This window comes from Aotus nancymaae, unplaced genomic scaffold (assembly GCF_030222135.1).
Source record: "Aotus nancymaae isolate 86718 unplaced genomic scaffold, 86718_ANA_hifiasm-v0.15.2.pri h1tg000089l, whole genome shotgun sequence".
NCBI classification, from domain to species: domain Eukaryota; kingdom Metazoa; phylum Chordata; class Mammalia; order Primates; family Aotidae; genus Aotus; species Aotus nancymaae.
This window is the reverse complement of record NW_026988504.1, coordinates 10,320,500-10,338,551: the sequence shown is the minus strand read 5'-3', so window position 1 is coordinate 10,338,551 and position 18,052 is coordinate 10,320,500. Positions and strand designations below refer to the sequence as shown.

At 47.1% G+C, this 18,052-nt stretch overlaps 1 protein-coding gene across 2 annotated transcripts in view; it reads right to left on the bottom strand.

The window, feature by feature from the left end:
- The window catches only part of SLC39A11 (solute carrier family 39 member 11), a 444,045-nt gene that overhangs the window by 15,747 nt on the left and 410,246 nt on the right, over window positions 1-18,052 (bottom strand). The gene's annotated exons all lie outside the window — the stretch shown is intronic.

Genomic DNA, 18,052 nt, shown 5'->3' with positions numbered 1-18,052 from the left:
CATGTCCTGCAGTGGCAACTTGGCCACCTGGGAGCCGCTTCTCAGGAGTCACTCTGGGATCAGCCACTACGCCCCAGCCATGTTCAAGAGCTCATGCCACATATGAAGAAAGACATTTGGAAGGGCCCTGTCTTCAAGGAACTTACAATCTGATACAGGGCAAAAGACCTGCCTGCAAATGACTACGACACAGCGTGGAGCTTGCTAATGGCCATCAGAGAAGCACAGAGCATTAGGGGGAAGATGATTTTGGCAGAGACATATGATCCAGGAAACCTTTGTGGAGAAAGCGACATCCAAGATGGACTTTGAAGGATGGGGACCATTTTAATAGATAAAGATGGGGAAATGCATTTCCTCCAGAAAGAAGGAAGAGAGTAAGTCAAGATGTGAGAGGATCTGGCGGGGCTGAGCCAGGTCTTCCTTTCTCTCCCCTTCTCCAAGTCCAACCCTTCTCCAAGTCCAAGCCAACATACAAACAAAAATAAAACATGCATTTGAGCCAAGGCCTATCTCTCTTACACATGTGGTGTCTGGTGTCCTCTGTGACTCTTTTTTAATACTTTTTGGAGACAGAGTCTTAGTCTCTTGCCCAGGCTGGAGTGCAGTGGTATGATCTTGGATCCCTGCAACCTCTGCCTCCCAGGTTCAAGCAATTTTCCTGCCTCAGCCTCCCAAATAGCTGCAATTACGGGCACCCCCCGCCATGCTCGACTATTTTTTTTTTTGAATATTTAGTAGAGACGGGGTTTCACCACGTTGGCTAGGCTGGTCTCGAACTCCTGACCTTAGGCGATCTGCCTACCTCAGCCTCCCAAAGTGCTGGGATTACAGGTGTAAGCCACCGCACCCAACCTTCTGTGACTCTTTCTCAGCTGAATCTGCCGGATTTTTAGGAAAAACCTGAGTGTTAAACACCCCAGCCGTAACTCAGGTGTTTACCAAGGCCAGAGTGCGAGGTACCATCCCAGGGGTCCCTACTCCATCTTTGGGAGGCATATGCCTGTGCTGAGTGATTTACTCAGGGGGGTTCCCTTGAAATTCATCTATTAGCCATCTCCACTCAAACCTCTGACTTCAGAATGTCTCAGGTCTTGAGCTTGGGAAATGCTTCCAGCTCGTGTCAGCAGCAGCATAGAGCATGTGCCAGGAGCTGTGCACAGCACTGGAGACCCCGCCACAACTGCTCTTGGCTGAAACCAGCCCAAGTCTTTCATTCCCGCACCCATCAGAGGCAGCCCAAGGTCCTCTGGCTACAATAAAAATGATGGTAACCACTGCTGTTACTGAGGGTTACTACGTGCTGGGCGTGCTTGTAAGCACATCACATGTAGCAACACGCCTTGTCCCCTCAACCACCTCATGAGCAGCTTTCACCATTTTTCCCATTTTACAGATGGAGAAATGGATGCCCAATAAGTTAATAACTGGCCCTGAAGGTTACCGAGCTGGGAAGCGACAGAGCAGGACCTCCTAACTACTATTGTGTACACACACACTGGGTTTTCTGAGCCTCATACAGACCCATCAAAGCATAGGGAGACAGGGGTAGATGCTGCCTGACACCCACTTGGCTAGTGAGCTGAGGTTCTGGCCTGTTCTGGTCAACAGCAAAAGCAGGTCAGACTCTGGGAGATGTGGGCCAGAGCCCTCCAGGGTGTAATGGAGTGGAATGTGTCGTCCACAGCAGGATTTCTCAACCTCACCACTAGTGACATTGTGCACCATGAATTCTTTGTTGTGGGGCGTGGTTCTGGGCATTGTGGGGTGTTTACTGTACATTGTAGTGTAGGTGCAGCATACCCGGCTTATGCTTCTTCTTTTTTTCTTTTTTGAGATGGAGTTTCACTCTGTCGTCACCCAGGCTGGAGTGCAGTGGCGTGATCTTGGCTCACTGCAACCTCCGCCTCCCGGGTTCAAGTAATTCTCCTGCCTCAGCCTCCCAAGTAGCTGGGACCATGGGCACGTGCCACCACGCCCAGTTGATTTTTGTATTTTTAGTAGAGACAGGGTTGGTCAGGCTGGTCTCGAACTTCTGACCTCGTAATCTGCCCTCCTTGGCCTCCCAAAGTGCTGGGATTACAGGTGTGAGCCACCGCGCCTGGCCACATCCCCAGCTTCCATCCACTAGATGCCAGCAGCAACCTCTCAGTTGTGAAAACCAAAATGTCTCCAGACATGGCCAAATGTCCCCGGGGGTGGGGGGGAATTGCTCCTGGTTGACACCCACAGACCTGGAGTAAACAACAGGGTAAATGAGCTGCTTCCTCAGCAAATAGCTGGATGACAAAAAACTGCTCAGACTGTGTGTGCAGAACACCTGATCTCATGCATCTCATTTGAGAATTTCTAGGCTCAGTGGAGTGCAGGCTTCCAAGGAGCTTAGCTGTGGCACGACGGATTCCTGGGGCTGAACACTCACCTTTGAGAACCACCAGGCCTCAGCTCCCTTAGTCCAAAACCAGTGGTTGCTCTCAAACCTCAATGGTGCACAATTCCAGGGGTACTTTTCACCTTGTGTTCTCTGAGCATGGCGCCCCCTGGAGTTGTGCAGTGGGACACTCCTGCTTGAGCGCAGATTGCTGCTCAGCCTGGGCTGTAGTTCTGGGGTTGGAGGTGCACACCCTCAGGAGAGGTGGTGGAGAGAGTCATGGATTTCTCTGAGAATTGGCAAGGGAGGGGACGGCGACCTGCAGCCTTGCTCTCCAGGCTATATTCCCCGGCCGGCTGATCATGAAAGGAGAATGGCATATTCCTGACAAGCCCTGCTTCACCCCGGCCTTCAGATCCTCCCCTGTGCGATGAGCGTGTGTGTTCTTGCGTGGCAGGCCCTTACAGATAGTTTTGATTGTTATCGTCTTGCCGTCAAAGGCCTGATTGTTCAGGCCTGGAGATGACATCACCGCTTCCCACTCGGGAAGCCTGTCGAGGTGTTTGATGAGCCTGCAGGTGGGAAGGGGCTGGGTGCTCCCCGCAGGGCTGCCCGGCCCTACCTGCTCAGAGGAGCTGGCTTAGCACGCAAGGGATCTTCCCCCACCCTCTTCGTGCAGTTCTTGGAACCTTCTTGGTGCAGGCTGGGAAGATGAGATGACCCATCCATTCCCTGACAGTCTCCCGCCTTCCTTCCAGGGGGTGAGGGAGAGCCTGAGGAAGTCAGCCAGAAGGCAGGGTGGTGGCTGAGGGTGATTCAGGCCACCACTGTGCACTTCCCATTGCAGAAGTGTAGAGAAACCACCCAGATTTCTATGGAATCTCTGAATCCCAGAGGAATGCTCTGAAGACCTTTACCTGCTAAGGGTCCCAGCAAAGCAAACCAATCCTATGTATGGGGCAAGCGTGAGGCTGCCTCACACAGTGTGGGGGGTGTACACATCAGAGAGCCATGTGCCTCTGTAGCTATCAAAAGACATACCCTAAACCGGGCACGGTGGTTCACACCTGTAATCCCAGCAGCTCAGATGGGTGGGGGGATTGCCTGAGCCCAGGAGGTTGAGGCTGTTGTGCTATGATGGAGCCACGGCACTCCAGCCTGGCCTGGACAACACAGGGAGGCCTTTTCTTTAGAAAGAAAAAAAAGAAAGGAAGAGAGAGAAGGGAAGGGAAGGAGAGGGGAGGGGAGGGGAGAGAAAGGGAGGGGAGGGGAGAGAAAAGGAGGGAGGGAAGGAGGGAAGGAAGGGAGGGAAAGGAAGGGAAGGAAAGGAAGGGAGGCAGGCAGGGAGGAAGGGAGGGAGGAAAGGAAGGAAAGAAAAGAAAGAAACAAAGAAAGAGAAAGAGAGGAGAGAGGGACACATCCTAAGAGTGCTGTTATTCATGGCAGTTGATGACTATTCAAAAATAGTCATAAACTGGAAACTGTGCAAATGCCCCCTACAACAGAATGAGTCAAATGAAATTCATTTTATTCATTGTGTTCTATTCACACTATGGAATACTGTGTAGCAATGAGAGTGAAAGGATTATACCTATGTGCAAGTGTGGAGCCATGTCACAGACCAAATTTTGAGTGAAAAAAACTAGACACAAAACAGGAAGTGTTGTGGAGTCCTATTTCCACAAAGTTCCCAAGTCCGCACGACCAAGCTACACTGTCTTGGCTACTGCTTCAAAGACCATTAGCCCATCCGCAGTTTTATTTGTTAATTCTCCTGAACATATTTGAAATTTTAAAAAGCTGACGACTCTCTTAAGGTAGGATTTCAGTTCCTAGGTAGGAGTCATACTTTTGGGAAAATAATATCTTCCCATTACCTTTTTAAAAAGATATTTTACTGCAGTTGAATGTAGGAACAGAAATACGCGTTCTGCATGATGAAGTTTCAGAAACTAAACAAACCCAGGAAACCCACATCCCCATCAAGAAACAGAACATCACCAGCACTCCTCAAGCCCTCAACCCTGGGCTCCGGCTCGTCGTGGGCCTCTCCTGAAAGAGAATCACTATCCTCACTTCCAGCAGCAGAGCCCAGTTGTGTGTTTGAACCTTATACAGATAGTTGAGGCAGCAGAGTAAGACCCCAGAAGAGGATCATTCAGTCTGGGGTCTGAATCATAAGGCCTTGCAGTCTCATTTCCTGCGGACCTGGCGTGTGGACAGTTTCCTTGGCTCATGGGTTTGGTCTCCTGCATGGGGTATTTCCACGGGATATGAAAGTCTGTCCCGCTAAGCATCTCCTCCCACTCAGTTTCTTACTCACTGAGAGCTTCAGCCTCTCCATCTGCAGCTCCCCAAACGTAAAACCAAAACATTTAGTTCCCAGCACTCAAAATACTACTGCAAACCACTAACGATGTTTCCAGAATTTCGGTGCTTTCTTCTAAGGAGCTTTAAGTGCCTTTCTGAACATTGATTATTTCTTTGACAGAGGAGGTCCATTTTCCATTTTGTAGTTTCCAGGGTCCACAAAGGGTAAGCTGTGACTGGAAGGACACGGCGTGCATCCCGGCAGCGAGGGAAAGGATGCTGGATGCCAAGCCCTCTTGCATACCCCAGGGCTTCACATAAAACCACAGAAGGCAGGGAGGGAACGTGGTCAGTAGCAGCTTGGGGGAAGAGGAGACCATACACCGAGATGCCATTCTTGGCTACTCTCTGTTACACCTTACACGAAATTTGCCAGGGAAACCCGAGGCGGGGATCTACCTTTAGATCTGATGAGAATGAAGCCACGTCTCCGCTCTTCCATGGCTACACCCAATGCGAGCCTCCATCATATCCTTCCTGGGCTACAGTAACAGCCTCCTAACCAGTCTCTTGGTTCGACCTTTGTCCCATAAAGTCTATTCTCTGCGTATTTGCTAAGTCTGATGATGCTGCTCCCGTGCTCAAGACACTGCTGTGGCTGCCACCTCACTCAGGGTGAGGGCGCACATCCCCCGCTGGCCTGCGACAACTTACACATTCTTGTCCTCCGCTCTCCCTCTGATTTCTTCTTCTCTTGCTCTTTTCCTAGCTCCTGCTACTCTAGCCACCTGGTTTCTTTGCCGTTCCTCCAAAATGCCTGGTTACTTCCACCTTGCGGCATTTTCACTGGAACATTCCTTCTCAGTTACCAGTGGCTTACTTCTTCACGTCTTTGAAGGTAAAGTCATAGGACCTACCCAAGGCCAGATCAGAAAAGGCTCTGCGGCTTCTTTCTCTCTCTTCTCTCTCTCTCTGGACTACTAGCTCCGGGGGAAGCCAGTATCATATTGTGGGAATTCAAGCAGCTACGTGGAGGTGCCTACATGATGAGGAACCGAGTCCTCCTGCCAACAGCCATGTGAGTACGCCATCTTGGAGGGGAATCCTTCAGCCCCAGTCAAGACTTCAGGTGACTGCAGCTCCAGCTGACCTATCCTGACTGCAACCTCATGACCCTGAGCCACGACCACTCAGCAAAGCCACTCTCAAATTCCTAACCCACAAAGAAGCTGAGATAATGTCTGTTGGTTTAAGCTACCAAGTTTTGAGGGCTTTTTTTGTTGTTGTTTTTTGTTTTTTTTGAGACACGTTCTTGCTCAGGCTAGAGTGCAGTGGCGTGATCATGGCTCACTGCGGCCTTGACCTCCCAGGTTAAAACAATCCTCCCATCTCAGCCTCCCAAGACCACAGGCATGCACTACCAGGCCCAGCTAATTTTTAAAAATTACTTTTGTAGAGACGAGGTCTCACTATATTTCCCAGGTTTGTCTTGAATTCCTGGGATCAAGTGATTCTCCCATCTCAGCTTCCCAAAGTATTGAGATTACAACTGTGAGCCACCATACTCAGCCAAGTTTTGAGGTATTCTGTTATGCAGCAGTAAGTTACTACTACAGTCACCTTCTCAATGAAATCTACCTCTTTTTCTAAAACCTAGTCTGCCCGTTCTCCTTCCCTCCCTCCCTCCCTCCCTCCTTCCTTCCTACCTTTCTTTTTGGTAGCATTTATTGTCTCCTAACCTGCTATATATAAGGCATTCATTTTTTATGTTTATTGTCTGTTCCTTCTCCCATACCTGACCTCACACCCAAACAAGCTAGGATTCTCTGTTCACCGATTTATCCCAAGCACATAGACAAGTGCCAGGTGCATACAGCAGTGAAACAGACATGTGTGCAGATGCACGTCTGACAGTTCTAGCAGGTCTGATGTCTGCTCCCAGCTGTGGGGAATCCATTAGCAGGGAGCATGCCACCATTCTCTGGACCTCGGTGTCCTCAGCTGCAAAATAAAGAGGTTAAATTGGGCGACCCGTAAGTTCTTTTCCAGATCCTACGCTTTGTGATTCCTGGACAATGACGGCATTGTGGGTTCTCTAGATTCCAGGGGTTGCCGAGACAGGCCTCCGCCTTTGCCAAAGCTCATTTTCCTGTCCATTTTCTGTGCACATCTGGAAAGCCAAAAACAAAACCATCGCATTGTGCACATCTGGACAGCATAAACTGATCACTCCAAGAGGAAACTCTAAAATGGCCACTCAGCAAAACGGCAGTGCAGGCAGAATGAGAACGGTTGAAAGGCTCCTTTCTTTTCCACCCGCAAAACAATCTTCTGGGCACAATCTTAGGAGCTGAATGCTTTGCCGCTGAATACCATATGCTCTCAATAGCCTTCCACGGCAGTCTCTGTCACTTTGCTCTCTGCCTGGCTCCTGGCCAATGCAAAACATGCAGAAGGGGACTTTTTCCCCCACTACCCCCTTGTTAGACCGATCTATACCTTCACTTATCCTTGGGGCATGTGGCGCAAGTTCAAAGCTGAACACCACCTGCTCCTCCTCCTCTTCCTTCAGGGAGAGTGATTGAACTGCACGCCTAATGCAAACTAAAGGGGGAGTTTTCAGGGCTCGTGAGAAATCCTTAGCTATTTGCATGCAGTTAGAACGTGCGCCCTTCCCTCCAAGGCTGAGAAGAGAAAGCTGCCCGGCAGTTTGTAGTCTCATTGTTTGACAACCAGCTTGGGCTTCCAAAACAAACAGGAATGATTATTCCTATTCCTGTGCAACCAATATGAGTTTCAGGGGCATTGAATTTAAGCAGTGCAGGGAGGGGGAGAGGCGTGCCCTGAAATGGGAGGGGCTTCCCATTTGCACCTTCTCAGCTGATAATGTCCATGGCTGGCTGGGGAGGACATTTTGGAGCATAGGACAGTTTAAGCGGGAATAGGGAGCCTTTGAGTCAATGTCTTGTGAATAGCAGGGATGCTTGCAAGGGGAGAATAAAGGTGAATGGAGACCTTGGGGTCAGGGTCATTCTCTAGACCTCCCTGAAGGGTGCAGGTGAAGAGGCAGGAGCAAGATGCAGGACGTGAACAGCCCTGAAGTCTAGCCCTGGACCCTCACTCTCAAACAGTAGCATCTCTGTATGACTCAGGACACTCTATGAGGTGAGACCCCTGCTGTTACCCTGAAGTCTACCAATATGGGAAGCACGTGGCCTGCTGACTCTGGGTGCAGGCGAGGCCTTTAGAAAGCCAGGCCAGAAGCTGGCAAGAAAACGAACACAAGAGAAATCTTTTCCTTCCTCTCGCTATGTATTTTTGGACTCGCTTTCTAGCTAGCCAGGGACTCAGTTTGTTACCATTGGGAAACAACTGTGTTTTCTTGGCTTCCCAGGATGGATGGCTGAGGGCGAGTGCAGGGTGCATGGCCAGGATGCCAGTGCCAGTAGAGTGGGTGGGGGCATCATCAGCTGGGAGGCTCAGCGCGTGCTACTTTGCATATGCCACCAATGTGATGAAGATGGTGGGCAAAGCAACCACCCTCACCAGAGTCACTTCTTTTTTTTTTTTTGAGACTGAGTCTCACTCTGTCACCCAGGCTGGAGTGCAGTGGTGCAAACTCAGCTCACTGCAACCTTCGCCTCCCGGGTTCAAGCGATTGCCTTACCTCAGCCTCCTGAGTACCTGGGACTACAGGTGCCTGACACCACGCCCAGCTAATTTTTTGTATATTTTTAGTAGAGACAGAATTTCACCATCTTATCCAGGATGACCTTAATCTCCTGACCTTGTTATCCGCTCGCCTCGGCCTCCCAAAGTGCTGGGATTCCAGGCGTGAGCCACCGCGCCTGGCCACAGACACTTCTTCCAGGAATGCATGGTTCCGACAGCAACCATGGCAGGAACCCCAGCACCACTTACTAAGCCCCTGCCCTACACCAGGTCCAATGCTAAGCACTGTTCACGTATCTTCTCATTTTTCTCTGCCAATTGCTCTATGCCGAAAATATCACCAACCCATTTTATAGATGAACAAACTGAAGCTTAGAGAAGTTAAGTACCTCTCCCAAGTTCACCAGCCTGTAAGTAGCCCAGCTGAAATTTCAGTTCAGGTCTGCTGACTCCAGAGCTCAAGGGCTTCCCCTATGTGGCCATCCTGCCTACCACACTCCTGCAGAAACAGTACAGAATGAGGGTGGGTCTTGCTGAAATATTGGTTCACGGTAGCCTGTGATTGTTAGCAATACTTCATACCATGAAATCATGTATTGCCAATTTTCCACTGTGGGGTGGAATCCAGGACAGACAATGTGAAAGATTTCTATAAATATGAATGCTGTTTGCTATAAATATTAATGCTGTTTAAGAAACTTAAGAAAAAAAGAGGTTCCCAATATTTTCAATGACTCACTGGCTTCTAGTACATATCTGGTGGCCTTTTCTCTCTTGACCAAGCCAATAACTATAAAGCAAAAAAAAAAAAAAAAAAAAAAAAATTCCCTAGCTATTATTAGATGCCAAGTTTAACTGGCTCTGAAGGATGCCCTGGGAAATAGCCCCCAGGTGCCAAGCCCCAGTCTTCTGGGTAGGAGGAAGCCAGTTAAATACTTTTATCTCTGTAGCTCAGGTTTGTAAACTCTGTGTGCTGGCTTGTGCAAGAGGGACTATGAAGCTGCTTTTGACTTTGCAAACAGCACAGACCTCTGAGGCTAACTCAGCAATGTGCAGAGGGGTGGGAAAAAGGAAAGGGAAGTTCCAAGTGAGAAGAGAGAGCACAACCATAGCTACGAATGGGCATGAAGGAAAGAGAAAGGTTGGGACCAACGTCCACCACACGGCCAAGAAAGTGTAATCATGCAACAACTGCTTGGTCCCCACCTGGAGAGCCACCCACAGACACACCGTGTTCAGAGCCTATCAGCTCAGAGTTGAGACTTAAGAACAACTCATCTGTGGAAATAGGAGTTCATAGCAATGGTCTCCTACCCCTCTGAAAACTGCATCCGATGAAGACAGCTAGTTCTCAGGGCCCTTCAAAAATGTCAGAGTCATGTGAGACAGAAAAGCAGGGTACCTGTCTTCCACTAATGGAGATTAAGGAGATGGGAGAACCAAAGCAAACAAATAAAACGATGCAAGGTGAACACATAACACAATAGCAACAACTAACCAAACTAACAAATCCATAAAGGACATTTGGGAATGATAAGAAAAACTGAACAGGGTCGGGGCATTCAGTAATTTTATTATATCAATGTTAAGTTTTCTGGATGGGATAATCATATTGTGATTATGTGGGAGAATGTTTTGTTTTTGTTTTTCTTAAAGTGATATAGGTCATTCTACCTCAAGACCTCTCGAAAATGTATATAACTGTAAGACAATGATCAAAACTGGAAAACCACACGGGCACAACACTACAGACTAAACCACAGCCCTTATTCGAGTCTCATCAATTCTCCCCTGACATCCTTTTGCTACTTCAGGATCCAGTGGAGAATCCCATGTTGCATTTAGTTGTCCCGTCTCCTTTGTCTTCTCCACCTTGCAACAATATTCCAGCCTTTCCTTGTTTTTAATGACTTTGAAGAGTTCTGGCCAGTTATTTTTTCTCTCAATTTGTGTTTTTCTGATGTTGTCTCATGATTACATTGAGGGTATCCTCTTCTGGCAAGAATATCCAGAAGTGATATGCCCACATCAGATCGGGGGCACAGGAAAACTCTATGTGTCTTATTTCTGGTGATGCCAACCTTGATCACTTGTATAAGGTAGGATGTGCTGCGCTGCTCCACTATGAAGTCACCATTTCCCTTCTACAGATAGTAAAAGTCTGAAGGGAGATGCCAATATGCCAATATGCTAATATCAGCCAGATGTGGTGGCTCAAGCCTGTAATCCTAACACTTTGAGAGACTGAGGGGGACAGATTGCTTGAGCTCAGGAGTTTGAGACCCTCCTGGGCAACACAGGGAGACCCCCATCTCTACAAAATATATACATATATTTTCCAGGCACAGTGGCACACATCTGTGGTCACAGTTACTCATGAGGCTGAGACAGGATGATTGCCTGAGCCTGGGAGTTCAGGGCTACAGTGAGTTGTGATTGTGCCATGGCACTCCAGCCTGGGCAACTGAGCCAGACCCTATTGCAGGAAAAAAAAAAAAAAAAGAATATGCAAATACACTATTTCTCCTTAAAGTTTCTTGCAGTAATCTTGGTTCTCATTGGTGGATGTTGCCTACAGCAATTATTGCTGTGGTATTCTAGTGGGGACTTTCCATTTCCCCCATTCCTTCTACATTTATTAATTGAAATTTATCTATAAGCAACACATTTTCTTGCTTATACCATTTTAAAAAATTATTCAATTATTTATTTGTAGCAGTATGACTGTACAGATAGTTACTTTATTCTATGGACCATAATCCATTACTATCATTATTTTTTTGCTCCAATTGTTCCAGCTGTGGCCATGGGGAGCGCCTTCAGGATGGCCCCCTGTTCTTTTGATAGGTCAAAAGATATGTTTTGATATGTTCCTTTGACATGATCTTTTGCAAAGATGTACTTACTTCCTGGCATCCCAAGTATTTCTAGCTCATCTTGTATTTTCACTCCCTAGTCCTTGAATCAGCTACCTCCCCAGGAGGTTCTGATCGCTTTTACTGAAGAATGGTGTTTAGGAACAAAGGTCTGGGCTACAGAGGCGCTCACTGTTACCGGGGTATCACTGTTCCATGAAATATATGTACACATACTGTGAAAGTTGCTGATACCAGCATGAAATAACTTTTGTCAGACCCAAACAAACCGAAGCCGGGAAAGCACAAGAAGAGAGAGCTCCTGGATGTGTGTCTGAGAAAAGGACTGCCTCAAGGGCTTTCTAAAATAACCCTATAAGAAATCCCCTCTTTAGAACTTTAGTAATTCAGATAAGATGCTCTCAAAAGAACTCACCCAGTAACAGCATCTCTATCAACAAACTGACACAAACTGTGGCTTTGAAAGCTCCCAGAACCAATGAACTCTGTTTCCAAGTAGCTTATGCAAACTTCTCCTTTCTGCCAATAAAAGCTTCCCTTACCCTCTCCTCTGCAGGTGCATCAGTGGCTTGCCATAGCTGTGCATCCCAGATGATTGATTATCTTTTTTGCTCATTCCCCAATAAATTCATTATATTAGAAGATATTTTTCTCTGACTTCTTTTTTAGGTTGACAATACTAAACCACACATACAAAAACAGCTATCTTTAGGCTGGGCATGGTGGCTCACAGTAATCCCAGCAGTTTGAGAGGCCAAGGCAATTGGATCATCTGAGGTCAAGAGTTCAAGACCAGCCTGGTTCTAGGATTCCAAATTTACTTGAGAATCCCATCCAGCCAAAGTCCTAAAGGTGGGTTACCAGCCCTCATCACTCTCCTTCAACTTACAATGTTATACACACACACACACACACACACACACACACACACACACACTCTTGCTCTATTACTTATTTTAAAGCAACTCTCTTTTTTCAAATTTGTTTTTAAATAAAATGGTAATATTACTATAAAGAAACACCTGCCTTATTTGCTTGAAACAGGGAATGGTTATGAAAGCAAATATGTTGAAAGCAAAATAGAACTAGAGGGCTGCCATGGACCTAATGGAAACCTACACACTGGGGGATGTCCAGGGAGGGACCCCTTGATACCTTTTGAAGTAAAAATCCCAGAAGGGTGCCTTTCATAGAAATGTCAGATAATTTGTATTTGAAGGCGGATAGAGAGAGGGTGGTTCCCAGAGCAGATGGGATTTGTAACCTCGATGATCACAATGTGTCAATACGGTACCTGGCAAGTAGATGAAATTAGCACATCAAAAGTGCTGGTATACAGTAGATGCTCAATTAATGCTACTTCTAGTCTTCTTATCATTGTCATCATGATCAGCAGTAGCATGCAGAAAAGCAGACAGAGCAGGTGTTCCTTAGAAACACCTGCTTGCAAAGTTGGCCCTTAGCTGGCGCCTGGGAACTTGAAAGGTATACATTTCCCTACACAGATATAAAACATTCCCTAAATAATAAGAGAGAGTCACTGCGCCTAAACAGTTTGTGCAAATTCAATATTGCTTATGCTGAATGCTCACTTTACTTCTGGGAGTCTGGCCTTTTGGTATATGTTAGGCAGAGGGCGTCCGTGGGACCAGTGCCCTCGGGCACTGAGTCTCTAATGAGCTTCTCTCTACAGTACTGTGCTCGTGCTGTCACAACTCACTATTGGAGGAGTGACGCCCATCCAGTGTGACTCTGCGGGAGAAGATTCTTAGAAATTGTGCTGGTGTCTTCTGGACTTTGCCCTGGGCACCTTTTTCCTTTGCTGGTTTTGCTTTGTGGCTTCTCACTGGAACGAATCTCAGCGGTGAGTATGACTATGTGTTGAGTCTTGTGAGTCCTTGTGGAATCACCAAACCTGGTGTCTTGGGTACCCACAGCACAAGAAGTAGCAGCAGTGGCTGAGGTTGGTGTCAGGTGGCTGGCAGCATCACATCCTAGCACGGGATGGAAGGCAGCCAGCAGTCCTGACTCTAGTGGGGTGGGAGTTTCAGGGTTAGGGGTTGGAAGAGGCTAAGAACATAAAATCCAGGGCCAGAGATGACAATGGCAACAGAGGGACGGGCAACAGAGGCACACGGGAGACCATGCCCGACGCCAGCTGGGCCCTGCTACATCACAGCAGATGCCGCAAGGAGAAAGGACAACATGCGGTCAGACCCCACTCCTCTCAGGTCAGGAGATGGGACATTCTGAGATCCCAGATCTCCTTTAGAGAAAAAGAGGAGAGGGAGGGAGAATCTCAAACTGAATGCATCTGTAACCTGAACTGGGCAAACTGAATGCCAGAAGTGACATGGTCATCTTTAAGTGGCATGTTTTTAACATCGGGACAAATGAGGTTTTGTGAGTGAAATTCACCAAAAGCAGCGGTTCTCAAACCGGAGTGTGTATCCGAATCGCCTGGAGGTTTGTTGAAGCACAGACCTTGGGCCCCTCCCCGGCAGGCGTAGCATCCAACAAGACTTGGGGTATTGGGAAAATGAAGCTCGAAAGCCTCCCTCGATTTCAGAACAGTCTTTAGTCCTCCTCCCTAGAGAATTACTAGATCACAGCAGAGAAGAGGGCCAGGAATTCCAAGTAGAGGGCAGGATAAAGAACATGTGGTGCATTTACACAATGAAGGAGGGAGGGGAAGAAGCCTACCGAACGCCTTTCCCCTGATACTCAGGGTCATCCTGGAAACATTGCCACCTATAAGCCCACCCTGTGCTCCCGTGTTCTCCTCTTAGTCTGAATACCAAGCTTAACCTGGCAGAAGCGTCCTCTCCCTTGAGGATCTCAGAAGACGGTGACATGCATTCGTCAACTAACATCCTGCAAACAGCAGCAGAGAGTCCATGTTTCAATGGCATTTTTGGCATACAAAAAACTTATAACTTTTAAAGTTTCCCATAAAGGACTGCCATAAATGGCAATCTGGATGCCCATTCAGCTCACAAAAGCTCATTTAACTCAAGCCTGCATAGTTTATAAGTAAAAGTACCTTGTGGGTTACGTAAAGCTTGTGGGGGGAGTTCAGGAACTGAATCACCATTTATAATGTGTTTTTTTTCCCCACTGTGGGAAAATGCCTTTCCACGAACAGTGAGAAGGGAACAGGAGGTACTAATGAAATGTATAGGAGATGGAAATATGGAGGCTGAAGGGATGTTCCCCTTGGTTTGAAACTCTAAGAACATGGCCAGGCGCAATGGCTCACACCTGTAATCCCAATACTTTGGGAGGCCAAGGTGGGCAGATCACGAGGTCAGGAGTTCAAGACCAGCCTGGCTAACATGGTAAAACCTGTCTTTATTGAAAATACAAAAATTAGCTGGGCATGGTAGTGTGTGCCTGTAATCCCAGCTACTTGAGAGGCTGAGGCAGGAGAACTGCTTGAACCTGGGAGGGGGAGGTTGCAGAGAACTGAGATTGCACTATTGCACTCCAGGCTGGGCGACAGCACAAGACTCTGCCTTGAATAAAAAGAAAAAGAGAAAGAAAAAGAAACTCCAAAAGTATGTCTCATGCCCTTGGTATAATGATCATGAAGCAGTTTAGGGATTCATAAATTCACAAATAATTTCTGAGCTCCTAATCTCTCAGAGAGGACATCCAGGATGCAGCAAAGAATAGTACTTGAGGCTGTTCACAAGAGCCAAGATAGGCAGTCAATCTGCGTCCATCAAGAGAAAAATGGATAAAGAAAATGTGGTACATTTACACAATGGAATATTATTCAGCCATAAAAAGAACCAGATCCTTTCATCTGCAGCAACATGGATGGAACTGGAGGCTATTGTGTTAAGTGAAATAAGCCAGACACAGAAAGGCAATATTTGCACATTCTCACTCATAGGTGGGAGCTAAAAAAGTTGATCTCATGCAGGTAGAGTAGAATGATGGCTACCAGAGGCTGGGAGGAAGAGAGGAGGAGAGAGTGAAGAGGTTGGTTAAGGGGTACAAAAATAGATGGAATGAACATATTCTAGTATTTCATAGTATAGTAGGGAAATTATAGTTAACAGTAATTTATTATAGGTTTCAAAATAGCTAGAAGAATTGTAATGTTCCCAATACAAAGAAAAGATAAATGTTTGCTGTAATGAATATCCCAGGTATTCTGATTTGATCATTATGTATTGTCTACAGGTATGCTAAAAATATGTTCAACAATTACCAATCAATTAAAAAGAAAAAAAAAATAGTGCTTTGTTGGGAATAGATGTTGGAAATACATGCTCAGTGCTGCAAAGAGTACCCTTCCTGCAGTTCAGGAAGTAAAAATTGCGTTGCTGAAAGATCCTTTGTCTCAGTGCTAATTTTTCTTTGCAACACCGAGCATCTGTTTCCAACACCTATTTCCAACATGCTTGAATCCCTGCCCCCTGGTTGCTCAGGGTCTGAGATGTGCAGACACAGAGAAAGGCAATGCCCCCAGGGAACCTGTTCTGCAGGAGAGCAGCAGCTATTGGAACTTGAAGAGAGACAGCCACACCCACCTCAGGCTTCTTCAAGGTCTCCTGAAGGAAGCCGGCCAGGCAAGGAGTTGAAGATCACTGGAGGCAAAGGGCCAGCGTGTGTAGAAACATGCTGCAGGAGGTACTGATTGGATGGGGGAGCAGGGGGAGAATAGCCTGGCGGGAGGTGAGCTTAGAGGACACATTAAGGATTTGTTAAAGAATTGTGGTAAAATTAATATAACAGAACTCAGCATCGTAACCATTTTTGAGGTGTACATTTCAGTGATGTTTAGTGTACATTCACACTGTTGTGCAACCATCACCAGAGTCTAGTTCCAGAACATTTTTATCACCCAAAAGCAAATGCTATACCCATTAGCAAGCACTCCCGACCCCTACTGCCCTCAGCTCCTGGCAACCATGACTCTGCTTCTTTCTCTACAGATCTGCCCACTCAGGACAGCACATGAATGATATGGTTTGGCTGTGTCCCCACCCAAATCTCATCTTAATTCGTAGCTCCCATAATTCCCATGTTATGGGAGGGACCTGATGGAAGATAATTGAATCATGGGGTGAGTCTTTCCCATGTTATTCTCATGATAGTGAATAAGTCTTATGAGATCTGCTGGTTTTATGAATGGGAGTTCCCCTGCACATGCTCTCTTGCCTGCCGCCATGTAAGACATGACTTTGCTCCTCATCTGCCTTCCGCCATGATGGTAAGGCCTCCCCAGCCATGTGGAACTGTGAGTCCGTTAAACCTCTTTCCTCTATAAATTGACCAGTCTAGGTTATGTCTTTATTAGTAGTGTGATAACAGACTAATACAACAAATAAAACCACACAGCATGTGGCCTTTTGTGTTGGCTTCTTCCACTTAGCACGATGTTTCAAGGTTCATCCATATTGAATCACGGATCAGTACTTGGTTCCTTTTCACGGCTGAATCATATTCCATTGCATGGCTATGCCTCATTTTGCTTATCCATTTATCCACTGATGGACATTTGGGTTGTTTCTACCTTCTGGCTATTGTACATACAGCTACTGTGAACAGTGGTATACATATTTTTGTTTTTTTTGGTTTTTTTTTTGAGACAGAGTCCCACTCTGCCACCCAGGCTGGAGTGCAGTGGGGTGATCTTGGCTCACTGCAACCTTCGCCTCCCAGGTTCAAGCAATTCTCTTGCCTCAGCTTCTGGAGTAGCTGGGATTACAAGCACACAACCCATGCCCAGGTTAACTTTTTTATATCTGTAGTAGAGACAGGGTTTCACCATGTTGACCAGGCTGGTCTTGAACTCCTGACCTCAGATGACCCACCTGCCTCAACCTCCCAAAGTGCTGGGATTACAGGCGTGAGCTGCTGCACCTGGCCTACATGTTTTTGTTTGAATGCCTGTTTTCAGTGATGCTGGGTCTACTCTGAGGATTGGAACTGCTGAGTCACAGGCTAAGGATTCCATGCTTAGGGGCATCATATGAGCAGCTAGAGGCCATGTACGTGAGGAACGGCGTGATTAGAACTGTGTTTCTAAGACTTGGCTGTAGCTACTATGGGTGGAGGGTTGGAGAGAGGCAGGAGTAGCCAGAGGTGACATTAGTCCAGGTGACAGACAAGCAGCGAGTGGTGGCAGGGGGAAGCAGAGAAGTCAGGAATTCCATTCTCCTCATCCCTTTTGCTCCTATTCTTCTCCCTATCACAGCCGCAGACATCTAGCCTCAAGTGAGAAAGAACCATTTTCCCTGCAGACATTTTCTTTCTGAAATGACGACAGTAGACCCTTGGGCAACACAGGTTTGAAAGGTGCAGGTCCACTGGCATGTGAATTTTCTTCCGTCTGTGCCATCCCTGAGACAGCAAGACCAACACCTCCTCTTCCTCCTCCTCCACAGCCGACTCAATGTGAAGATGATCCACTTCCACTTAATAAATAGTAAATATATCTTCTCTTCCTTAGAATTTTCTTAATAATATTTTCTTCTTTCTCACTTACTTTATTAGAAGAATACAGCACATAACAGGGGTCCCCAGCCCCTGGACCACAGACCTGTACAGGTCCATGGTTTGTTAGAAACTGGGGCTGCACAGCAAGAGATGGGCGGCGGGCAAGTGAACGAAGCTTCATCTGTACTGACAGCCGCTCCCCAACGCTCATATTACTGCCTGAGCTCTGCCTCCCATCAGATCAGTGGTGGCGGCAGATCCTCACGGGCGCACAAACCCTATTGTAAACCGCACACGTGAGGGATCTAGGTTGCGTGCTTCTTATGAGAATCTAATGCCTGATGATCTGTCACTGTCTCCCATCACCCCC